Source organism: Apodemus sylvaticus, chromosome 15, assembly GCF_947179515.1.
Source record: "Apodemus sylvaticus chromosome 15, mApoSyl1.1, whole genome shotgun sequence".
NCBI classification, from domain to species: Eukaryota; Metazoa; Chordata; class Mammalia; order Rodentia; family Muridae; genus Apodemus; species Apodemus sylvaticus.
In genome coordinates, this window is record NC_067486.1 from 6837972 (window position 1) to 6861267 (window position 23296).

The 23296-nt window shown below is 46.7% G+C and overlaps 1 non-coding gene and 1 pseudogene across 1 annotated transcript; one reads left to right on the forward strand and one right to left on the reverse strand.

Moving 5' to 3' along the window:
• Positions 1-428: 428 nt before the first annotated feature.
• On the reverse strand, positions 429-21154 carry LOC127666291 (transcription factor Sp3-like; annotated as a pseudogene).
• LOC127666431 (U4 spliceosomal RNA) lies at positions 13203-13341 on the forward strand. The gene has a single exon (XR_007973627.1). It is a non-coding gene; the product is annotated as a U4 spliceosomal RNA (small nuclear RNA).
• Positions 21155-23296: the final 2142 nt, after the last annotated feature.

Below are 23296 nucleotides of genomic sequence, written 5' to 3' on the forward strand. Positions count from 1 at the left end.
AATCACCATGATCATCTACTGGGGCCCACGGTGCCTTTTCTATTAGGGAACAGTGCTCTCTGCTGGCCATTCCTGGTACTGACTCAAAACTAATGAAATGTAAGAACTGGAGAAGGAGGGTGGGGCTGTATTTAGATGTTCCTTACAGAACTCTTTATGGGACATGCATAAACAATATGAATTTTTTATGGAATTATTTTTACGTTTCCTTTTCTTCTATTTTTGGAGACAGGCTTGTATTTGTAGCCTGGAGCTTACTATGTAGACCAGGCTGGCCTCAAACTCACATCCTCCTGAAGGTATATGTACCACCAGGCCCAGTAATTCATTCATCTTCAATCAGGTGTTAAAATACAAGTGCTCCTCTTCCTCTGGGTTCTGCATTGACAAATTTAACAAATCACAGACAGGACGTATTTGAAAAGAAATTACGCCTGGGCTGGGGAGATGGGCGGCGTGAAGCGGTTTCTGCAGGAGCGTGAGGTGTTCAGAGCCCCAGCATCCCTGGGAAAGCTTGGCTGGTGGTCCACATCTGTGGCCCCAGTGCTGGGATGCAGGAGACGCAGGTCCCTGGAGCTCACAGGCTGGGCAGTCTAACCAAATGACTGCGTTCTAGAGTCACCACTGTCTCAAAGGTATGAAGAGGAGTGGCTGAGGGAAGTCACCTGACATTGACCTCCACACAGCCTCCCAAAAACAAACAAACAAAAGACCACTCTCCTAATACCTTCTTGTAAAACTACAGACTTTAACCTTGTCTGTTGCTCCAAGGGTTAGTCCGTAAGCTCTGGGTTTCCAAGCAGAAATGCTGTCTGCCTGGGGTTTATTCCAGGTAACCTTCCTGGGTTCCTGAAGGTCAGGGCCGGGCATGAAGGCCACAGACAAAGCTGGGAGCCAAACTCTAGTGCACTTCACATAGAAGGTTAAGCTGTCCTCGATCCAACCTCTTACTGTTTGTGTGAGCAGTGGGCAGTCAAGCCATTTGTTTTCCAAAGCCTTATGGTGAAAACGAAAACATAGTCTCTTGGCGAGTGCTAGGCAAGCCTCTCTGGGTTTCATTTTTTTTAATCTTTTTTTTTTTTTTTTTTTTTTTTTTTAGTAAACACTGATGAGAGGGAACCGCTCACAGCTGGATTCTAGATGTGCGAGTGATCCAGCTGTCCCAACGACCTTCACAGAAGGCCTCTTTCTGTCTCTCAGTTTGTGTTAGGCGTGGCACATTTTTGTAAAGAGAGCAAAGAATGCCCTTTCCTGGATGCAGAAGACAAATCTGACTGAAGCAATGAAGAGTTAGTCTGTCCAGCCTCGGCCCCAGGACTGTCTGTCCAGGTACTGTCTCTGCACACCCCGGCTTTTGATCAGCATATCTCATTAACTCCACAGCTGTCATAGTGAACACGAATTTGAGAAGGCCATCATGCCACATGCAGGGATATGACAGTGGGCTGGAGCTCACAGACCCTTCTCAACTGCACTTTTCCTTGTATACCTACTATGTGCTACGTCTGAACAGAGTGATGACCCTAGGTATTCGAGGTCTGAATGGACTGAAAGGATGCAGATCCTTTTAAATCCTTTGGATCCAGTTTAACACCTCATCTATTTTCAAGGACTTGTGTAGTTGGGTGAATCTATGGTCTCAAATGCCGGAGCCCCTTCCTTCTGAGAACACCTCATCAAGAGTAGGAGAAAGCAGTTTCAGAGAGCAGTGCGTGGTAGATTTTCTGACACCAGAGCCACTCGGTATGCAGTGGCGGCTTCTTAACTTTTACTTCACATACCGTAATATAACTACTACTGATGCTCTGCTGTCCTAGGCTCCTACAGGTCAGACACTGCAAAATGGACGCGTGGCTAGTTGAAGGTAGAGAAGGAAGAGAGGAAGAAGGAAAGAAGGAAGAGAAATGGCCAGTGGTATAGAGACACACGGGTGGCTTCACAACGGGCCACGCGAACTGAACACCACCATTACTGGGTTTGAGAAGGAACTTCCGGTCGCAGTCAGGGCCAGCTTAGCCGCCTCTGCGTAGGGCTTGCGGCTCGTTCATTCCGTGCGCCCTGAGGATGGTTCCGCTTTCTATTCCGCTTCACCCATGGTGGTTGCTGTGGTGTGACCTGGGCATCTCTCCTCCCTTCCTTCTTCTCATTGCATCTCTGCTTCTGAGACAGCACAGAGCTGGCACACACGTTCTGATTATGTGCAGAACTGGCTACCACCACCAAGAGTTTCTTCCCGAGATCTGGATGAGCTGCCCTTTAGCAATCGTCCAGCCTTGAGTAATGTTTCCCCGTGAGCATAAAATGCACGCAATCCAGACATTTATCACTCCATGTGATATATTGTCACTGTCGTCAGAATTGTCATTGTCATTTAGAGACAGGGTCCCATGGAGCCTGGGTGACCTGTAAGACCAAAATGGCCTTGAACTTTGGATCCTTCTGCCTCTGCCTACCGAGCGCTGGGATTGCAGTGGTATGTTGCCAGCCCGCCACATCTGGTTTGTGTGGAGCTGGGAATTGAATACAAGGTTCACACTTAACCGACGGAGCCTCATCGCCAGCCTTACGCAATATGTTATTATTTTTGTCCTCTAGCAGCTGCCTTGTGGTTCACATGCAATATCTTAACTTCTCCTTCCCCAAAGAGTCAGGTCATCCTGGTGTCTTGTTCAATCTGGTCTTTTTCCTGTCTCTACAAAGGTCTCCAGCACTTCCACATTGTGAGCAGTCTCTTTGAGAGGGCTTTGACCCAGGTTAATTTAGCTATCATCTCTGATGTGTCTATAATCTAAATTTATGAAGTTTCTGTTTTATGTATGTAGAATGAATATATATATGCACACACATACATATATATATATATAGACACACTCACACACACATATAAAGACACACACACACACACACACACACACACACACGTCCCAGGGCTTCTATTGCTGTAATAAAACCGTGAAGAGTAGCAGCCTGGGGAGGAGGCAGGGTTTATTTTAGCTTTCAGTTCTACGTTACAGTCCATCCCTAAGGAAAGTCAGGGCAGGATCTCCAACAAGGTGCGGAGGCCACGGTGGGTGCTGCTTGCTGGCTTGCTCTCGTAGCTTGCTCGGTCTGCTTTCTTATATGTCCTAGGATGATGGTCTGTGGTGGGCTGCCCGGGATCTCTCACTTCTACCATCAGCCAAGAAGATTCACCACAAGCTTCCTCCAGGTCAGCCTGGTGGGGTCATTTTCTCAGTTGAGGTTTCCTCCTACCAAATTACTCTCAGATTGACATAAAATTAGCCAACACACACACACACACACACACACACACACACACACACACACGTTTATATAAAGCATACATATAATATATATATGTACTTTATGAAAATGAAAGCACATATACAGCTATATAATGAAATATGATCGTATCTATTCCCATTTCTTCTGTTTCCAACTCTTTTCATAATCCCCCAACTATTCCCACTTCCAATTTTAGGTTTTTTTTAACCCCTCAGGTCCAGTTAGCACTGTACATACGTGCATGGGTGTGGAACCATCTATTAGGGCATGGGACAACAACCACAACACACCACACCACAACAGACAATGATTGTCCCACCTCCAGCCTGTCACCTGTCAGTAGCTCCTCAGTAAAGACTGGGACCTGGAGACCATCTACCCCACTGTCCTGGCCAGCTTTACGGCAAGTTAAAGTTATCTAGGAGGAGCAATTGAACAAATGTCCTCCTAAGTCAGGCTGCAGGCAAGGCAAGCCTGTGGGAAATCTTCTTAGTGATTGATGTGGAAGGCCCAGACCATTTGGGCGGGACCGTCCCTGGGCTGTGGTCCTGGGTTCTATAAGAAAGCAGGCTGAGCAAGCCATGAGGAGCAAGCCAGTGAGCAGCATCCTTCATGGTCTCTGCATCAGCTCCTGCTCCAGGCTCCTGCCCTGGGTGAGTCAGGGTCTTAGTCAGGATTTCTTTCTTTCTTTCTTTCTTTCTTTCTTTCTTTCTTTCTTTCTTTCTTTCTTTCTTTCTTTCTTTCTTTCTTTCTTTCTTTCTTTCTTTCTTTCTTTCTTTCTTCTCTCTCTCTCTCTCTCTCTCTCTCTCTCTCTTCTTTCTTTCTTTCTTTCTTTCAAAAGAAAGCAGTGTTTTATTAACTACCATACTGTTAAAATACACTGTTTAAACAAGCAGGCAGTCTTAAAGGTAACGAATGAACAGAATCCAACTTTTTGAAATAGATGAACTGCTGTAGTTGTAGGTACATGTAGGAACATTGTAGAGCTCTTACAAGACCAGCAATGTAATTTTATTCTGTACATTTTTAACTGAAAATATAAACAATAATTAAAAAATAAAAAGAAAACACAGCATAATAAAAACATACATTTCTCAATTAACTGTATTGGATACACATAAATGTTTAAAATTTTAAGGTAAGAAGCACAAAAACAAAGGAAAATGGTTGCTATTTAAGTGCAGACTGCCTAGATTAAAAAAAAAAAGCTTAAATAAATACCATAAAGCTTCTAGTTCCTATGACTAATATTCATATGGTTGGAGTATCGTCACTGTGGAAGTGATTTTGTTGTGTTTGCATATGTTATACTTTATTGGCAATTTACAATGATGGCTTTTTAAGACCCTGGCAGACATTTTTTGGAAACAATATTGGATTTAAAAAAATCTCTGCTAAGATGCAATACATGTTATTATTAATTTTTGTTCCTCCAAACTTCAGGAAAAGGGGTAATTCACTAGAACATTTTACCACCCAAATGCTTCAACCTACACATTTTAAGCATTTTAAAAACATTGGTTATATTGCCCAAATTTATTATTGAAAGAATATTAACAAGACAGTATTTTGGCAAATTAAATCTTAAACATGGCTTTTCAACAGGATTTAAAAGGTGACTACTCCTAAAGGTCCATGCTAAAATATAGGTTTTGGAATCTTACAAGAGTAATGTTTAAAATATTGTGCAGTTAACCTAATTAAAACAATTAGCTTCAAAATGACAAATTGATAAGCTAAGTAAAGTCTACACTGTGTAACATTTGCTTGGAAACTTGATTTGTCAGTTATGCATGATAAAAATTCCAGTCATCAAGGAAATTACAAAAATTTATAACATGATTTCTTTCACCCACCAACCTTCTTTTCTTACAATAGATAAATACCAACAGTTTCTCAGTTTTACACTAAACCACACAGGATTGATGCATTTGGTTAGACTACCATTGTTAAATACAATTTTCTCTTTATATAATTTGGTAAAATTTCATTTCTTCTAGATTTTAAAAGTACCTACAAAACCCATGCAAATTTTACCATTTTTAATATACTACAGAATACCACACAAAGGAAGACATTTCAGTGTCATATATAACCAAGTTACTGTCAATCCAAAAGTTTTTTTTTTTTTGATTTTTTTTTTTTTCGAGACAGGGTTTCTCTGTGTAGTCCTGGCTGTCCTGGAACTCACTCTGTAGACCAGGCTGGCCTTGAACTCAGAAATCTGCCTGCCTCTGCCTCCCAAGTGCTGGGATTAAAGGCATGAGCCACCACCGCCCGAATCCAAAAGTTTTTGCACATCAATAAAAAGACATCTAAGAACTTCGGAACAATACTCTTATCACTTCTGTATAAAAATAACCACAGTGAATAAGTATTTGTGTAATATTTACTCCATTCCACATTTCCAGAAACTGGGACAAGATATAAAGGTATTTCAGTGTTGGTAAGGATGTCTTGATTGCTGGTGACAGAAGTATTGACAGTTCCTATCCCCGACACAGACCCCTGTTGAATATTTGCGAGGATAAGTGTTGTAATTAAGGTATCATCTCTTTCTGCTTCCACAGATGCTAGCACTGTACTGCTAGAGCGGGTGACTTTTTTATTTTGATGTGTTTTAATATGTTTGGCAAGAGGACAAAAAAACTTCTTCTCGCCTGATTGTGTTCTTCCGTGCCTCTGTAAGTCATCACTCCGCGTAAATCTTTTACCACAGAACATCCAGTTACATTTAAATAAAAGGGTGCTTGCTGCCCAGAACGCCAAGACAGATGTGCTCTCAGATGTGAGGTTTTCCCGTAGCCGTTACCACATCCTGGTATAGGACAAATGTGTTGCTTTTTTCCCCCCAAGATTTGTACCTCCCCCACCGCCTCCTTTACAGCTGGGACAGATGCACGCTACCCTCCCAAGTCTTTCTCCTTGATGTTGTTGATGTTGTGCACGCTCTTCTTCATCTACCGTGTGCACTCGTAGGCGTGCTAGGTCATTGCTCGTCAGTGTAGAGTCACTACTGAGATGCCTCTCTTCACGATCAGGTTCTTCTTCCTTGATCCCAACATCTGCAGGACTGTCAGCATTCTCTCCTGGATGTGATGCAAGGTATTTCCTGTCCATTCACATTGAGGCAGTGAGAAGCCGGTGATTGGAGGGGAGAGAGGAGGAGGAGGAGCTAAGGGAAGTAAGGGGGGGGGGGAGAGAGAGAGAGAGAGAGAGAGAGAGAGAGAGAGAGAGAGCTGGAGAGCTGCAGGAGGAAGCAGAGGAGACTCAGATCCAGGTGGCATCAGATGTGTTTCTGGGGTGGTGAGAGGTTAGAAATATTGGAATAAAAATATATCACTGTAATTTGGCATTAGGTAATTGGGAGTTTCATATACATAAATATATTTGGTTGACTACTCAAGTTTAAGAGTCATGCTTTGCCAGATACTTGGAAGGAGTGGGTGCTGGGCAGGAGAGAGAGACCCGAGGGACTTGGAGCAGAGGCCTGGCTGGACCATACTATATTCTAATTTTTTCCCACTACATGGATGTAGCTGTATGCCAGTAGAATCTATAGAATTTACTTTGTAGATTTGGCAACTGACCAGTGCTTAGACAAACTGCAGCGGAAGTCAAGACTCCGCCTGCTGCGATTTGACCAAGCATGAGTGTCTGAACAGGTATCAAAGTAATTTGCTGGGCAGTGGTATTCTGTATTTACAAATTCTGCAAGTTCTAGACCCCTAGTACTTGAAATGTTCTCCGGGTTATCTGTCCAGAAGGGGTCACTGTGCCTGGATTAGAAAGGTTCCAGGATTCAGCTGCAACTGAAGGTTTTGCTTGAATGGTTGCCTTGAAAATCTTGAGGTTGTAGATAAGGTGCAACAGGCTGGTCTGTAGAAACTGGAATATTCTGAGCCTGTGTCTCTTTGGAAACAGGCGACTGGATATAATTTCCCTGAAGATCTGAAGAATGGGCTTGCCGGCTAGTAGTAGCCAAGCTATGTGCTCTGTTGTACCACACCTGTACTATCTATTGTAACAGGCAACTGTGGTGATGAGGATGTTGCCACAAATAAATCTGTATCAGTGTTAGTTTCATTAACATCAGGAGAGACCCGCTCACCGGTCCTTTCTGAATTTTCTGAACTATCCACAGCTTGTCCTGTGTTTATCAAATGCCCATCGGCATTAATGCCTGCAGTCATCGTCTGAGAACTTCCCAAGAGACCTAAAGGATCTAGATCGACACTATTGATTGGTACAAGGTAATATTTCCTGGCAACCAAGAGGCACATTAGCAACTACTTGAGTTTGGCCAGGAAATGAAGAGCCACCCACTGTAACTCCCTGAACCTGGACCTGACCAGCCTGAGGTATGACATTCTGGATATCAGCAGGAGGTGTTCCAGAGGTGAGTAAGGTTTGATTAGAGCTAGGGATGATCTGAATGTGGCTGCTTTCTTGATGTATCCCCCCATTATCTGAGGCGCCTGTGAGGCTTAGTCAGGGTCTTTATTCCTGCACAAACATCATGACCAAGAAGCAAATTGGGGAGGAAAGGGTTTATTCTGCTTACACTTCCACATTGCTGTTCATCACCAAAGGAAGTCAGGACTGGAACTCAAGCAGGGCAGGAAGCAGGAGCTGATGCAGAGGCCATGGAGGGATGTTTCTTACTGGCTTGCTTCCCCTGACTTGCTCAGCTTGCTTTCTTAAAGAATCCAAGACTACCAGCCCAGGGATGGCACCACCCACCATGGAACCTCCCACCCTTGATCACTAATTGAGAAAATGCCCCACAGCTGGATCTCATGGAGGCATTTCCTCAAGGGAGGCTCCTTTCTCTGTGATAACTCCAGCCTGTGTCAAGTTGCCACAAAACCAGCCAGGATACTACCTTAGCTTCTCTAAAGGCTGTGGCTCAGGATAGTTCAGTCAGATAAACCTTTCCACCTCACGTGTACTGGGTCACAGTGTTTCATTGCTGCAATGGAAACTGTGTCCTAGACACCGCGTGCTGGGAGCGTGCTGGGATTTGGCTGGCTCGATCTTACACAGGTCAGGTAACAGGCAACTGCAGCTGTTGCAAGTTGACGAGTCTGGCAGCCATGTCTAGATGACAGCACTTTACGGTTCTCCTCCCCAACCCCAGGCTCTTGCAATCTTCCTGTCTTCTCTTTTGAGATGTTCCCTGAGCCTTGGTGTGAGGAGGGGGTGGTGGATCTGAGGACCTCGTTTAAGGATCTCGTTAAATACCCATCGATTATTCTCAGCACTGGGAGCCCTTATTGCCTCTCTCCACTGACTGCTGCAAAACGAAGTTTCTCTGACCAATGTTGAGAGCATTATTTTGAGTATGGATATGAGCATAAATATTCAGAAGGCGATTTGCTAATACGAACATTTAGTAAAATAACAATAATAGGCTCCCCCCATGACCTCTCTAGCCGTGGACCTTTGACCAGGGTTACAGTAGCAGATGTTGAATTTCATTCTGTGAAACAGGCCTTAAATACACCCAGAGTAGCTGGTTACCCCGTGACAGGTGTGCTACTGCTATTGCACCCGTGAGCACTTCTTGCTTGCCAGGTTGGTACAGCAGTATGCCGGGGTCCAGCACCATGTGTTCTTCATGTGTGTGTGTGTCTGTGTGTGTTATTTCACACTTGTGTGCCAGAATTATGTAAAATGAAATAGAGGAAACAAAGACCAGAAGCCCCCTTCACAGATTATCTAAGTATGTGTGGTCACAAATGTGGAACCGACGTCCTGAGACCCTCAGACCCTCCAGCATGGACAAGAGAAGCTTGCTGCCTTCTGTCTTTGCTGATGAGCAGGAAATGATGTCATTTTCATATTGGACACTTCCCCATGGATTCCACGAGTTCCCTTCCCTAAGCAAGTAAGTCTATGAGTTTGGGGCATCATCGAAGGGGGAGTTGTGTGTGTTCTCTGTGCAGGAGGTGTCAGCCCTCAGTTTCAGCAGCACCTAGTTACAAATGCCCACGTCACACAGCATTAGCCAGTGACTTGGCATGGCTGCCGCACGCGGCTGGCAAAGACAAGGCTGTTTTCTGTGTGTCCATCTTACTTCAGAGAGGCCGTGGAGCTCACCGCCCAGCTCTGCCTCCCGAGTGCTGATGGCAACACTGTGGAGAGCGAAGCCCTGGGCTCTTCGGCTGCTCCTGCCCCGTCTGCGGAGGAGGGGCATCTCTAGGTGGCCTGTGCAAGCTTGCCTCAGCTCTGCTGCGGCCAGGCCTGTGCGCCAGGTCCCTGTTGTTGAAAAGTGTTGGAAATTCGCTCCCAAGGAAATGAGGCAATATTTCAATAAAACATTGTTGTGTAACTTTGGACTCATCCTGTTGCCATAGTTAACAGGACCACCAAAAGTATCTTGGTGAGGGAATGTTTATTTAGCTTATCGGATACACTCCGTCATCAGGGGTTCCAAAGGCAGGCACTCAAGGCAGGGATGGAGTCAGGATCTGAAGGCCATGGTGGCCTTCCTGGCTTGCTCCCCATGGCTTGCTCGGCTTGCTTTCTTATACAACCCAGGTCTACCTGCCCAGGGGTGGTTAGTTATCACTCACTTGACCCTCTCCTCAGTTGAGGTTCTGTCTTCCCAATGGCTGTCTTGTGTCATGTAGACAGCTCTAGGACATTAGTCAGATTTTTCCATGAGCAGATGTTATGACCACTATAGCCAGAAGGTGGCGCTGTTTCTCAAGGAAAAGGGAGGAAGTTGCGGTGTTATGTGTGGGCAACAGGTGGTGGAGTTATCAAGGCGGGACCGGGACCCAGAGATTAAAAAGCACAAAAGAAACATGCTTGCTTGCGCAAGGTCACACAACAGGTTCCCAACAGAGGCAAAGCTAGACATAGGCGTCCTGCTGCATACATTCTCTGCACACACAAATATTCCCTACAGTAAGGGTTTATTCTGTTTATTCTGATTCTCTCTCTCTCTCTCTCTCTCTCTCTCTCTCACACACACACACACACACACACACCAACTTGACACATTGGTGATATTTCAAAGTAGTTAAGTTGTTGAATTCCTTGCCTATATTAAAATGCCTATTATTCTCAATTACAAGCCAGGTTCAAGCTACAATTTATTAGAAGTAGAATGTTGATATATTTGTGCTTTAATGGATAATCTACATATTTTCACACATTTGAATGAAGAAAAATAATCACTATGGATGGTATGAGACACGGTATCATCATCCTTAAAATGTAGGTAAAGTCAAATACTTAAAAACTCTGTGTAAGCACTCACATATAAGGTGACATGCGAGCTTTAGGAGGGGCCCACGGGTAGCAGGCCTAAGGCCCTAAGCCCTCTGCGCTTCACACAGTGAGGCCCACTGGGAATGGGCAGCACAACTGCACGGATAAGTGCCGAATCAGAACTCACCGTCTTTTATGGGGCTTTTACTCCGATGTACTTGTTAGTTTGGGTCAACTTGACACAAGCTGGAGTCGACTGGGGGGAGGACGCCTCAGACACTGCCTCTGCCACATTGGCCTGTGGACAAGTTCGTAGGGTATTTTCTTAATTAGCGACCGATGTGAGAGGGCCCAGCTCACTGTAGGCACTGTGGCCCTTGGCTGGTGGTCTTGGATTCTGTAGGGAAGCAGGCTAAGAAAGCCAGGGGAAGCAAGCCGGTAAGCAGCACTGTCCACAGCCTCTGCATCAGCTCCTGCCCCAGTTCTGCCTCCAGTTCCGGCTCTGGCCTCCCTCAGTGACAGAGTGTGATGGTGGCGCATAAGCTAAACACATTCTTTTCCTCTCTGAGCTGCCTTTGGTCATGGTGTTTTCTCATATCTATAGAGCGCAAACTAGGACTTCCAGAATAAGTGGATTTTATTTGGCGTGCACTGGGGAGTTAGGAACAGCTCTGCTTTCTCTTGGTGGAGGGGTCAGAATGCAGCCGGTGGGGCTGCCTTAGAGAATCCCAGGTCACACTTGCACCTGTGTTGTACTGAGAACCTTTCTGGAGATGCTGGCCACACCCCATCGCCTCAGCCCCGTGCTCGTCCCACTGAGGTGTTTTTTTACAGTTCTTATATTGTTTTCCTTCAGTGCTAAGGGAGATTTGTCAGATTTGGTGCTTTCTGAAATATGTTTTGTGAGTACGTCCAATGCAGCACTGGGCAAGTAATTTATACTAAGAAAGTCACTGTTTATCTGGAATTAAATAGGCATGCTTATTTTATCTGGTGAACTCCTGTGTGATCAGGGCTCCTGCACTAGGCCACTACAATGGGTATGGCTTCGAAGGAAAACCCATTTCTTCCCCCTTCTTGGTGGCTACAGGAGGGAGTGGCTCGGAGCCAGTGGTTACCCGTGGTGTTGGTACCTTTCTCCATGGGAGATGTCTAGATTCTGCTCCTGTGTGCCCACTTTCTATACTTGATAACCATATCCTAAGTAAATAACCCTAACAAGCCCTTTCTGGTTAACAAACACAGCAGGGAGGACCTCCAGCGCTCGGTGAGGATCCCCATGTTGCACCCTGGGAAGCCGTGTGTCTAGGGTGTCTTTTCTGGTTGTAGTGCCCAGGCTTGAAAGAATGCTCTAGAACACAAGGGCTTTGTGTTTTCTGATTAGAGAAATGATGGCTTTTAACTGGGGTGTCACTAAGATCTCCCTGTAGGTAAGTCGGCCATTTTCCCTTCTGCTCTCAAAGCCCTGGAGTGGTGCATTACAAACACCAGTGACACCCAAAGCAAGAGGTGACCACAAACAAGATGCCCCAGTGGGAGGCTGTTTCAGCTGGCTTTAGGGATCCCCTGTCCTCTTTGATGTCTGGGGACCTCCTTCTGTGGCACTGGTGGTAGCGGAGGTCACTAGCTTGTTGTGACAGCTGTAGTCCCAGCAGCAAAAGTGTGCCCCCCCCTTTTTTTTAGGGTAAGAAAATAATTTCTGCAGGAAAAAAAAAACCCCACACAAGTCAACACTGAATTCACAGCTTCAGACAGTTCTCTGGCCTGGGGTGTGGCTCACACCTGTAATCCCAGGACTCCAGAGGCCAGGCAGTGTAGGAGGGTCACCCTGGCCTCCTTGCTAACCTAGGCTATGCAGTGAGTCCAGAGCAGCCTGGTCTATGGAGTGAGATCTTGCCTAAAACACAAAACTAAACAATAACGCACCAAACAAAAATAACAGCAAAAACCCCCACCACACCCCTAAACAAACAATAACAACACACACACACCACCCCCATTTGAGTTTTAGAACAGTTTATTTTTCATTATTTTTTTTAAAAACCTCTTCCTCTTTATCAAAGAATAATTGACAAAAATTACATATCCTTCAGGTATAGAAATGTGGAATATGCTGATTCACATGCACATTTCTAATCGATCCAATTAACAAACATATCACCTCATGAGTTACCATTTTTTCTTTTATGTGAAATTTTTTTGGGAGGCTGGGGCTTTCCTAAGTTACACTTTCTCAGCAAACTTCAAGGTAGAACACACTGTTGTTAACCGGAGTCACCATGCTGTTCTCAAATCTCAAGACGAAACATTCCCACCTCGGTCCTACACTATCCAGGCCTCTGACTTTGCTCCCAGGCATGCCATGCCCTTTATTTCTTAGGACTTATTTTCTGCAAAAACGCAAGTCAGACTTTTGGAAGACACACTAAGTTGTTATATAAATTCACTTGTGACTCAAGCAGAGACTTCGGACTGCCTTTCTTCTCTGCTCTGGTCTGACAGAAGCACATCTGCTCAAATAGTGGGGCCAAAAATTTAAAGACTATTTTGAAATTTTGGGTAATAAAACAAATTATAGGTACATTGTACTTGCAGTTGTTAATCCTACATATGCTCTCGTTCGTTACTTATGATTCATATTTATATCACGGACGCGCTGCCTTAGGAACCTCAGACAATGATACAGAGAAATGCTTAGTTTTGCGCAGTGGCAGTATTGTAGCCAACGAGGTGTATCTGAGGTGCAATTAATGCTAATTGAAAACTTTTCCCAATAAAGTAAAATGCTCAGCGATACTATTAAGGAATCATATTAATAATTCCTCTTTTCAAAGTACAAACTAGCAAGAAACCAAAGCAGCTGTATTTGAATAACTCCCTAGGAGGTTTCAGGAGGTGTTCCTGAAAGAACTGGGCAGGAAAGTGAATTCTTTAAGCATAAAATATAAAGGTGAATGTAAATGACGACATTATGTTTTGTTTGCTTATTGAGTTTCCACTTTAAGATACAAGGGGAATTGTGTGTGTAATTTACATGTGAGAGATATAAGCCTGGCATTTATTTTTAGCAGCTGTATTAAAACAAAACAAAACACCCCCCCCCAAAATAACAAAATAAACCCCTCCAAAAACCTGGTTGCAATTCTTGTTAGCAATTCTAATTGTACACTCCACTGCAGATTTTCAGCATGGAGATAAGCCAGAGGAAATAAAAATTAGAGGCGGCAAAATATGGGGCTGGTTACTGTTTACCTTACTGCTCTTTTCTTCTTATACATCTTTAAAAGCATATCACTTTTGCAGGGGAGGATGGTTTGGTTTTTAAAATTATTGCGAGGGAGGGGGAACCAGGGCAGACAGGAAGGAAAGAGAGCTTTTGAAAGAAAGGACCTGGCCGTGACACCAACGCCCCTCACAAAGAAACTTTGGGGCGCACAGGAAACAGAATTGAAATTGCCTTTTTTGATCAGGCCAGGGAATCTGCCCAGGATTCCGGAAGTTCCTTCAGCAGAAAGGCACATTTGGGTGTGTGCCTTAAAAGCACCCGTCCTAAAGACCGAGCCTGGGCGGGGTTAGCATCTCTCTTTCAGCTGTGACTGCTCTCAGCGCGTGCACGTTTGGAATTTTTATCTCTGGCATGGGTGAACTTTGCAGCCCACGTTAGCACACTTCCCTCTCTGGTTTGAGTCCAAAATGAAAGCTGTTAAGCTTGAAACCTCCTCAGACGGCGGCAGAACGGCTGACAGCCGAAATCAGTTCACACCCAAGGCAGAGGCTGCGCATTGGGACCCTTTAGGTCCCAAACCAGCTTGAAAACCAAGGTCCACAAAAGGAGGAGAGACTGCCCCCCTCTCTCCCCATCGCTTTCGCACCACCTCCGAAAGCCATGGGAACGGAAGACGCCAGGTAACAAATATGCTCAGGCTTCGTTTTCAGTTTCCAGGGCGGAGACTGGGGCCAGCCCGAAAACAATAAGAACAAAAATAGCCGTGCGCTGCGGCAGGGCGGGCGAGCATATTGTACTCAACGGGAGGTTATTAATTTCACAGTTTTCACAGATAAGTTTAAACATAGGAACATGTCACAAATAAGCCCCAATCTCAGGGAGGCTACCCCAGCTGGGATTTCACAGTCTGCAGTTTTTAAATTCAGCAGAGTCCCCAAGGGCCAATCAATATTGGTGACAATTATTCTTAGCACAGGGCTCAAATGCAGTGGGTGTGTTTTTGTCCCTGGTATCAAGGTGGGATTGTGTGATAGAGAAATAAGCAAACTCCCCAGGGGCTGGCGGTGGCTCCCGACAGCTGCGGCGAGTCCGCTGTGGGTCTCTCTGGCCTGTTTCTCCAGAATAGGCCCATAATGACCCCATTATTTTTACCCTTAAACATGAGCAACGTTTGATAGCTAGCTAGCAAAAGCCTAGTGTCAAACAAAGAGAGTAAGGGAAAATACGTAAACAAACCAGACCATCTCGAAGCAGCTGCGGGGAGCATTGCACACACACACACACACACACATACACATACACACACACACACACACACACACACACACACGGGGTTTATTTACTCCTCCGGTTTCCAAGCCACAGACGCTCTGGGCCCAGTCCTGGGGACACAGGGATGTCCTCATGAGGCAGAGTCCCTTTACATTCTAGGGCAGGGAACATAAATAATTTTTTCTCTCCAGTTACTATTTTTTTCCTTTGGATGAAAGATACTCGTTTATGCAAATGCTATGTTTCCCCCCCTTTGAGAAGTTTTGTTTAAACATTTGTTTTGTCTTATTTTTGAGGGAGTTGAGGAGAAATAGAGAAAGCAGGGGATAAGGAATAGAAAATCAGAGGTGAATTGGAGCTCAAAATAACAAGTGAAGATCGTTTACTTGTGAGGCTGAGATTTAAGTGAGTTGACCCTGACCTTGAGGCCACATTGACGAAGCTGGAGCTAGCCGGGGAGAGAAGGGTTAAATAGCACACTCTGAGTTTCCTGGTCCTCGATGGAGAGTATCTTTCTGTCTTTCTCTGAAACCTAATTCTGCTTTCCAGAATCTACTTTCACATCCAGCCAATTAGTCCTTTAAAATGTCAGATTGCCAGAGAGCTAAAACCGTCTAACGCCAGTTTACAGGAATGAGTAACAGTACACGGCCGGGCGGTGCTGTGCGTGCTCTGTTCTCTCCCTGTTCTCCTGCTGCCCAGTTTTCTGAAACAAATGCCACAGAAATGGAAGGTTCTAGAACCAGAGGTCCAAGCAGAAAAGTCTCCCGTAAGAACACGAGGCGCTTGGATTTGTTACCCAACCATTTGGCAGCCATCTTGGGATTAGGGTATGTGTGTGTGTGTGTATGAGAGAGAGAGACAGAGAGAGAGAGAGAGAGAGAGAGAGAGAGAGAGAGAGAGAGAGAGAGAGAGAGAGACAGCCTTTATTTTTTTTCTACTTTGAAAGGAAAGCTGGAATGACTCTAGGGATATGGCAGAAGATGTTTCAGGTGATAAAAACCCCATTAGCTTCGTTGCGAAGTTTCAGGTTCCTGTGGATCCTGTCCAAGAAGAGAATGAACAGAACCTACCTAAGATGATATTTAATCATGTCTTGCTTCCCACCCAGCCTGGAGCCTGATGTGGGGGGCACAGACCCCTAGTCCCAGTTCTCTGGGAGGCTGAAGCAGGGGGATCAAGAGTTTGAAGTCAGCCTGAGATACATAGTGAGTCCAAGAGCAGACTGAGCTACATGGCAGCGCCCTCTCTTCAGAATGGGGGAGGGGAGCGGACAGGAAGGGAGGCGGCCCTTCAGGTAGCCATGGTGGCTGTGTAAACCTCACTGTCTGAGTTGATCCCTGGATCTGAAGTAAAAACCCAGAAGCATTGGCTCATCTGTAACCCCAGCTCTCCCCTGAGATATGAGGCAGAAACAGAACTGGACAGAAGCTCGAAGGCCATCGAGCCGGGGCCTGGGGCCCAGAGCAAGAGAGACACTGCCCTAAAAAGGAGACCATGGACTACTGAGGGACCACTGGTCTCTGAGCTGTGGCATGTAGGAATACACAAACGTGAATGCACAATAAATGCGTAACTGAAGAAATGAATGAATGAATCAAACAATGGGGTGTTGAGGAAACGGAGACAGCTCAGTTGGTAAAGTTTGTGCCTCGCAAGCTCAAGCAACTGGAGTTTGGTCCCCAGAACCCACAGCACAAAAGCAAAAGCTGGAAAAGGCACTCGGAGAGGATCCTGGGGACCTCTGCCCATCCAGGCCAGAGAGAGACCTTGTTCTAAAGAGCAAAGTGGCAGGCTCCTCGGGACACTCAGGGTCATCCTTAACCTCCACATTCACACATATGTACAGGTACAACCACACACACACACACACACACACACACACACACTCACGCAAACGCACAGGAGAAGGAGGCGTGCATGGAGGGTCACTCCGTTACAGTTCTGCATTGCCTCGAGTTCCCAATGCTTTACACCCCCTTGATCCTGTGGATCAAAGTTGCCTGGTATTGGTGGTTGACTGTTGGTCAGTATTTAAAAGTTTAAAAACACTTAGACCTCTGTCTTGAGAGTGAGAGAACACAGCTATGCTCTTGATAGCCATGGTGACTCGTAGTTAATATCATTAGACTTCTGGTTTGGATTATGGCTGCTAATTAGTTTCTGTCCTTAACTTTTTTCCAATTAAAGCACCATGAGCTTGGTGCTAAACACCTGGGCAGATTACCTAATTAGATGACAGAAACATACACAGTCATTCACAGGTAATTATTTTAACTTGTGCGGCTTGCCTCTGGCAAAGCACGAAAGGAAATTGTAGTTTTCTGCCTCAGTGGTTCTAGCTCCTGTGTGAGGTAGCTGGTGCCAGCCTTCTACCTGGTGCCCAGACCTTTCCATATGTTGACATGTGCAGAAGGTACTGACTGCCTTTTCTCCCCTCTGGAGAGAAGAGAAAGCATACCGGCCACCAGGTCCTGCTCTGTCCCAATGCTCCTCCCAGGGGCCTGTAGAGCTCACTGCTGCCTGGGGAGATGCTCTGGAGCATTCTTGGAGACCTGCTGTTTGTCTCGCTTCCCTGTGACACCAGAGGTGGGCTGGGGAGCACCGTGTCCCTGAGAGTGGCATCTCTCCTCCACAACTCAGAACTGCAAACCCAATCTCTCTATTCTAGATTCTTTGGAATGATCAAAGTCACTGGGGATCCTTTAGACAGCAGGTGACACCATGGACCAGCCCAGCTCACAGAGAAAGCACATGGGGTCAGTGCTGGTGACCAGTAAGCTGCCTGTGCTGGGTTAGAATCTGTCCGGATATTGGGGACAAAGCACACTTGGGGCGACAGCATTAGTGGTTCAGTCAGTCGGGCTCATCTCAGCCACCTCTGGTTTCTGAAGACCAACCCAGAGGCTTCCTGGCCACATCTAAGCACACACCAGCCTTGACTCAAATTATGCTTTCAGCCACACCCTCCATTGCATCTGCATCCTTTTCCCTTAAGAGCCCTGCTCCCCTTGAGCCCCATCACTAAACCCTTTCCTTTAGGGAAGCGCTGTGGCTCTGTACGGGAGCCTCTGTGAGCCTCGCTGCCCACCATACTCTCTCGGCTCTGAGACTGTGACCAAACTCTTCATCTAGTGTCAGATACTGACAATGAGCCAGTGCCCTTCCTCTGCCCAGCTTCCAGTCCAGCCAGAAGGATGGAGGACGGCCTGTCAGGAGTTCACATGTACGTGTGCAAAAGCCATGGTGTGATGTCAGCTGGGAAAGAGAGCACATCCCAAGTCAGGTAGGTGACGAGGGAACAAATACAGGAAGTAACAAATCCTCTGTGCCTGACACTTCTAGTCACGTGCCTGAGCTCCCGGTCACGAGCGCAGCATCCCAGTGAGTGGTACCCACTGTAGAGGAGAGGAGTTGAAGCTCAGACTGGTCAACAGCTGGGCCACTCTCAGTCTTAGAGGCCATGTCCACCCATGTGGCCCTGCCACCTCCGTTCCTTCTCTTTAGGGCCATCACAGTGGCTTGTGAGGCACAGAACAGATAAAGAGCAGAGGTACAGGCTGCCGGCATGGCTGGCTGACATGGGAGTCTAGATCTGAGTGCCTGGAGTCTACTGAACCCTTGGTGGCTCCCAAGCCCATGTTTACAGAATCTACACACAAAGCTCACTGAAGACAGCCCAGCGCTGGGGATGGTAGCACCCTGCTTTGGATTCAGTTCATGGTTCTTCAGGGATGTAAACCTGGGTCAGTCAATGAGAAATGGACCTTGGGACATTTGATGAAGCTGTGAAACCGATCCCTCAGACAGATTTGGGCTCAACAGATAAATTATCCTAAGATTGCTGTGGAAGTTGAGAAATATATTTTAGCAACACTTATCTTTGAACCTGAACATGACACATATAAATAAAAATAAAAATAAAGTAGTAGTAGTAGTAGTAGTAGTAGCAGCAGCAATAATAGTGTTTGAGACAGGGTCTTGCTGTATAGCCTTGGCTGGCTTGGAACTTGCTGGCCTCAAACAGGAAGTTTGCCTTTCTCCATTGGCCTTTCACCCGGGGCAGAGGGTGAAACTGTGAGCCATTACACCTGCCATTATGTGATGTGATGTCACTCTTTATCCATACCACTGAGCTACTTAACTGCATCCATTTTGCCAAACAGAAACCATGTTTCTATCCTGTGCTAACTTGAATGTTGGTGTCCCATCTGAAGTTTTGGTGGAAATGTCATCTCAGTGTAACAGTAGTGGAGACTCTGGCTACATCAGTAAATACAAGCAGAGAGAGCTTCCTGGAGAGGGCTGGGTCCCCATGCTGAATGCTTGAAGCGGTGTGTGTGTGTGTGTGTGTCCCCCTTGACCTCTGTCTTGTGCCACTCGAGGACATGTTATTCCTTCCTCCGTAGGAAACAGCACTCGGTATGTTGATCTTGGAATCCCAGAGCCCAAGCCCTAGTGTGGGGATGCCTTGATCACAGACGGCTCAGCCTCCAGAACTGTGGGAAATAAATGGATGTTGTTTATTAACTGCTCAGCCTCAGGTATTTTGCTATAGCAGCACAATTTCTTCCACAGTAGTTCTTTCCATTCACTTTACAAAGATTCCCCATGCTCTAGACACTGGGGGGGGGGGAGGGGGGATAGTGACTCCAGTCTCTGTTTCCTTGGTAACACCAAAAAATAACCATACAGTCTGTGATCCAAGAGACACTGTAAACCCAAGATGTATTCGGATACCAGTGTATAGCAGCATACACCGGTAGCAGCATACATTGTTTTATAGAGAACTCTTAATATTTTTATCTTCCCTCACAGAAAGGGATAATGTTGCTTTCCTACCCAGAAGCCACAGAAGATCACACAAATAGGCCAGGATCCTCCCCTCCAGTTACTAGATGAGTGGGAGAAGTCACCTCAGAGATTCTGAAAGTGCCCCAGGCTATTGCTGCTACCCTTGGTTGCTAGAACTTGAAGGTAAGACTCTATTGCTATGGTCACCACACACCTCAGTCACAGAACTCAGACAGATCAAGCTGTGCTGACTCGGGTGTCTCCTCTCTGATGACTGGCTTTCAGAGTATTATAAGGGGTTGGGAGAACATCTGGGGAAGGAAGATCACTTATAGGCCTGCCCAGCTGTAAATGCTGCTGATTCAACCATGCCCCGCTGAGCAACAGTGCCGCCAATCTCTCGCGTGCAACCAACAGAATATCAGTGCCTAACAGGCGAACCTAAGGCCTGCTCAGTGGGAGGTGACTCATTTCTGGTATTGCAATTTCTGGTACTACCTCAACACCCCTGGCTGGAGAGGGCATACATCGAGTAGTGAGGAGGTGAACACACTACTACCATTTTGCTAAACTGATACAACACCCGACTGCCTCCTTTCCCTTCATCCTTATGCACAGAGTCTCATCCTGCATCAATGATGTAAACAGGCTGATGGAGAGAGCCACGGCTCTTCATATCCACAGACTACCTGAGTGTGCAGTGCCTTTCCCCAAAGGGGGCATCTATAACACAACCTCTCTACCTGAGGCTCAGGAGCACACTGGGAAGAGTGCAGGAGCCAGAGGGTCAGAAGGAGTGCTGCAACGCATCATTCCAACAATGGTGCGGGCACAGCACCCATGTTCTCCTAACAGCTGCCGTTACCTGCACAAGACCTGAAGAAAGCCATGCCGGTCAATACACCAACCTGGGTCAGAGAAGGCCTCACAGGACCTCAGATGATCTGAGGAGCCTCCTTGGTGGCTAGGTGGGGCCTTGGACGAGTTTAGGTGAGGCTACGATGGCATAGGAGAGGATTTAGTGAGCTTTACTGCTGGTGCTTGGGAGGAGACTAAAACCTTGGGGTTCCCCAAAGCTTTGTTATTCTTGAACTGCTTACCTACCTCAGATTTTATTTTAAGGGGTGAAATGACCTGGGATAGGAGGCGCTCATCCAATAGGCCAGCTCTGGGATCAAAGGACCGGGGCTTTGTGGCATTCTGTCCTATAGGAAGAGCTGAGCACACTTGGGAGCCCAGTCACATGGCCAATGATTCAATCCGCATCACTGCAAGGAACGGTGGGCCCCAGGACTTACGGTGTTTCCAGCCAGTGGTCATATTGGTGTATCCGAAGGCGACATGCTTGGAGTCCATGACAACAGAGCACCAATGCTCTGCCTTTTGCACATGTGACTTTGTGATGGTCGATGTTGCTACTGCCCGTGGAGACCTTGAATGTACCGTCAGTCAGTGAAAGGGGTGGATGTTTGCTGTGTGTAGTAAGAGCTGTAAGTGGGGGACCGAGCCTCTCACGTGCTCACATTGGTGGCCAAGTGTTGCAGGACATCATTGGTATCAGGACAGTTGTAATAATAATAATAATAATAATAAGCACCAAAGTTGCATGGATCCAAATTCCTAGGAACTCAGAACTTCAGGAAACCGAGGCAGAATAAAACATTTCTCCTTGTGCTTAGGACAGGGAGTATCCTTGACCAAAGTCTACTTTCACTGTTGACCTATGACTTCCATGCAGTGTGCTAGGGCTCTGACTGTGACTTCCTTGCAGTGTGCTAGGGCTCTGACTGTGACTTCCTTGCAGTGTGCTAGGGCTCTGACTGTGACTTCCTTGTAGTGTGCTAGGGCTCTGACTGTGACTTCCATGCAGTGTGCTAGGGCTCTGACTGTGACTTCCATGCAGTGTGCTAGGGCTCTGACTGTGACTTCCATGCAGTGTGCTAGGGCTCTGACTGTGACTTCCTTGCAGTGTGCTAGGGCTCTGACTGTGACTTCCTTGCAGTGTGCTAGGGCTCTGACTGTGACTTCCTTGCAGTGTGCTAGGGCTCTGACTGTGACTTCCATGCAGTGTGCTAGGGCTCTGACTGTGACTTCCTTGCAGTGTGCTAGGGCTCTGACTGTGACTTCCTTGCAGTGTGCTAGGGCTCTGACTGTGACTTCCTTGCAGTGTGCTAGGGCTCTGACTGTGACTTCCTTGCAGTGTGCTAGGGCTCTGACTGTGACTTCCTTGCAGTGTGCTAGGGCTCTGACTGTGACTTCCTTGCAGTGTGCTAGGGCTCTGACTGTGACTTCCTTGCAGTGTGCTAGGGCTCTGACTGTGACTTCCTTGCAGTGTGCTAGGGCTCTGGCTGTGACTTCCTTGCAGTGTGCTAGGGCTCTGACTGTGACTTCCTTGTAGTGTGCTAGGGCTCTGGCTGTGACTTCCTTGCAGTGTGCTAGGGCTCTGACTGTGACTTCCTTGCAGTGTGCTAGGGCTCTGACTGTGACTTCCTTGCAGTGTGCTAGGGCTCTGACTGTGACTTCCTTGCAGTGTGCTAGGGCTCTGGCTGTGACTTCCTTGCAGTGTGCTAGGGCTCTGACTGTGACTTCCATGCAGTGTGCTAGGGCTCTGACTGTGACTTCCTTGCAGTGTGCTAGGGCTCTGACTGTGACTTCCATGCAGTGTGCTAGGGCTCTGACTGTGACTTCCTTGCAGTGTGCTAGGGCTCTGGCTGTGACTTCCATGCAGTGTGCTAGGGCTCTGACTGTGACTTCCATGCAGTGTGCTAGGGCTCTGACTGTGACTTCCTTGCAGTGTGCTAGGGCTCTGGCTGTGACTTCCTTGCAGTGTGCTAGGGCTCTGACTGTGACTTCCATGCAGTGTGCTAGGGCTCTGACTGTGACTTCCTTGCAGTGTGCTAGGGCTCTGGCTGTGACTTCCTTGCAGTGTGCTAGGGCTCTGACTGTGACTTCCTTGCAGTGTGCTAGGGCTCTGGCTGTGACTTCCTTGCAGTGTGCTAGGGCTCTGACTGTGACTTCCATGCAGTGTGCTAGGGCTCTGACTGTGACTTCCTTGCAGTGTGCTAGGGCTCTGGCTGTGACTTCCTTGCAGTGTGCTAGGGCTCTGGCTGTGACTTCCTTGCAGTGTGCTAGGGCTCTGACTGTGACTTCCATGCAGTGTGCTAGGGCTCTGACTGTGACTTCCTTGCAGTGTGCTAGGGCTCTGACTGTGACTTCCATGCAGTGTGCTAGGGATCCTAGTTGATCCTTTCACATCAACTGCTTTCTCATAAAGATGTGGGACAGGAGAGATTCTTGAAAGACTGAGATTTAGCTTGTGCATTTTCCAGTCTTTCATTCATTCACCTACTTATTAATTTATTCACACTGTGCCTGCCACAGTCTGGTGCTAGCCCCCTGGGGGATAGAAACATTCCTGCCTCACTGTTCATTCCCCACTGTGAATTAGAGGCAAGAGAGCCTGTTCAAAATGCAATATGCATGAAAAATTCTATATTA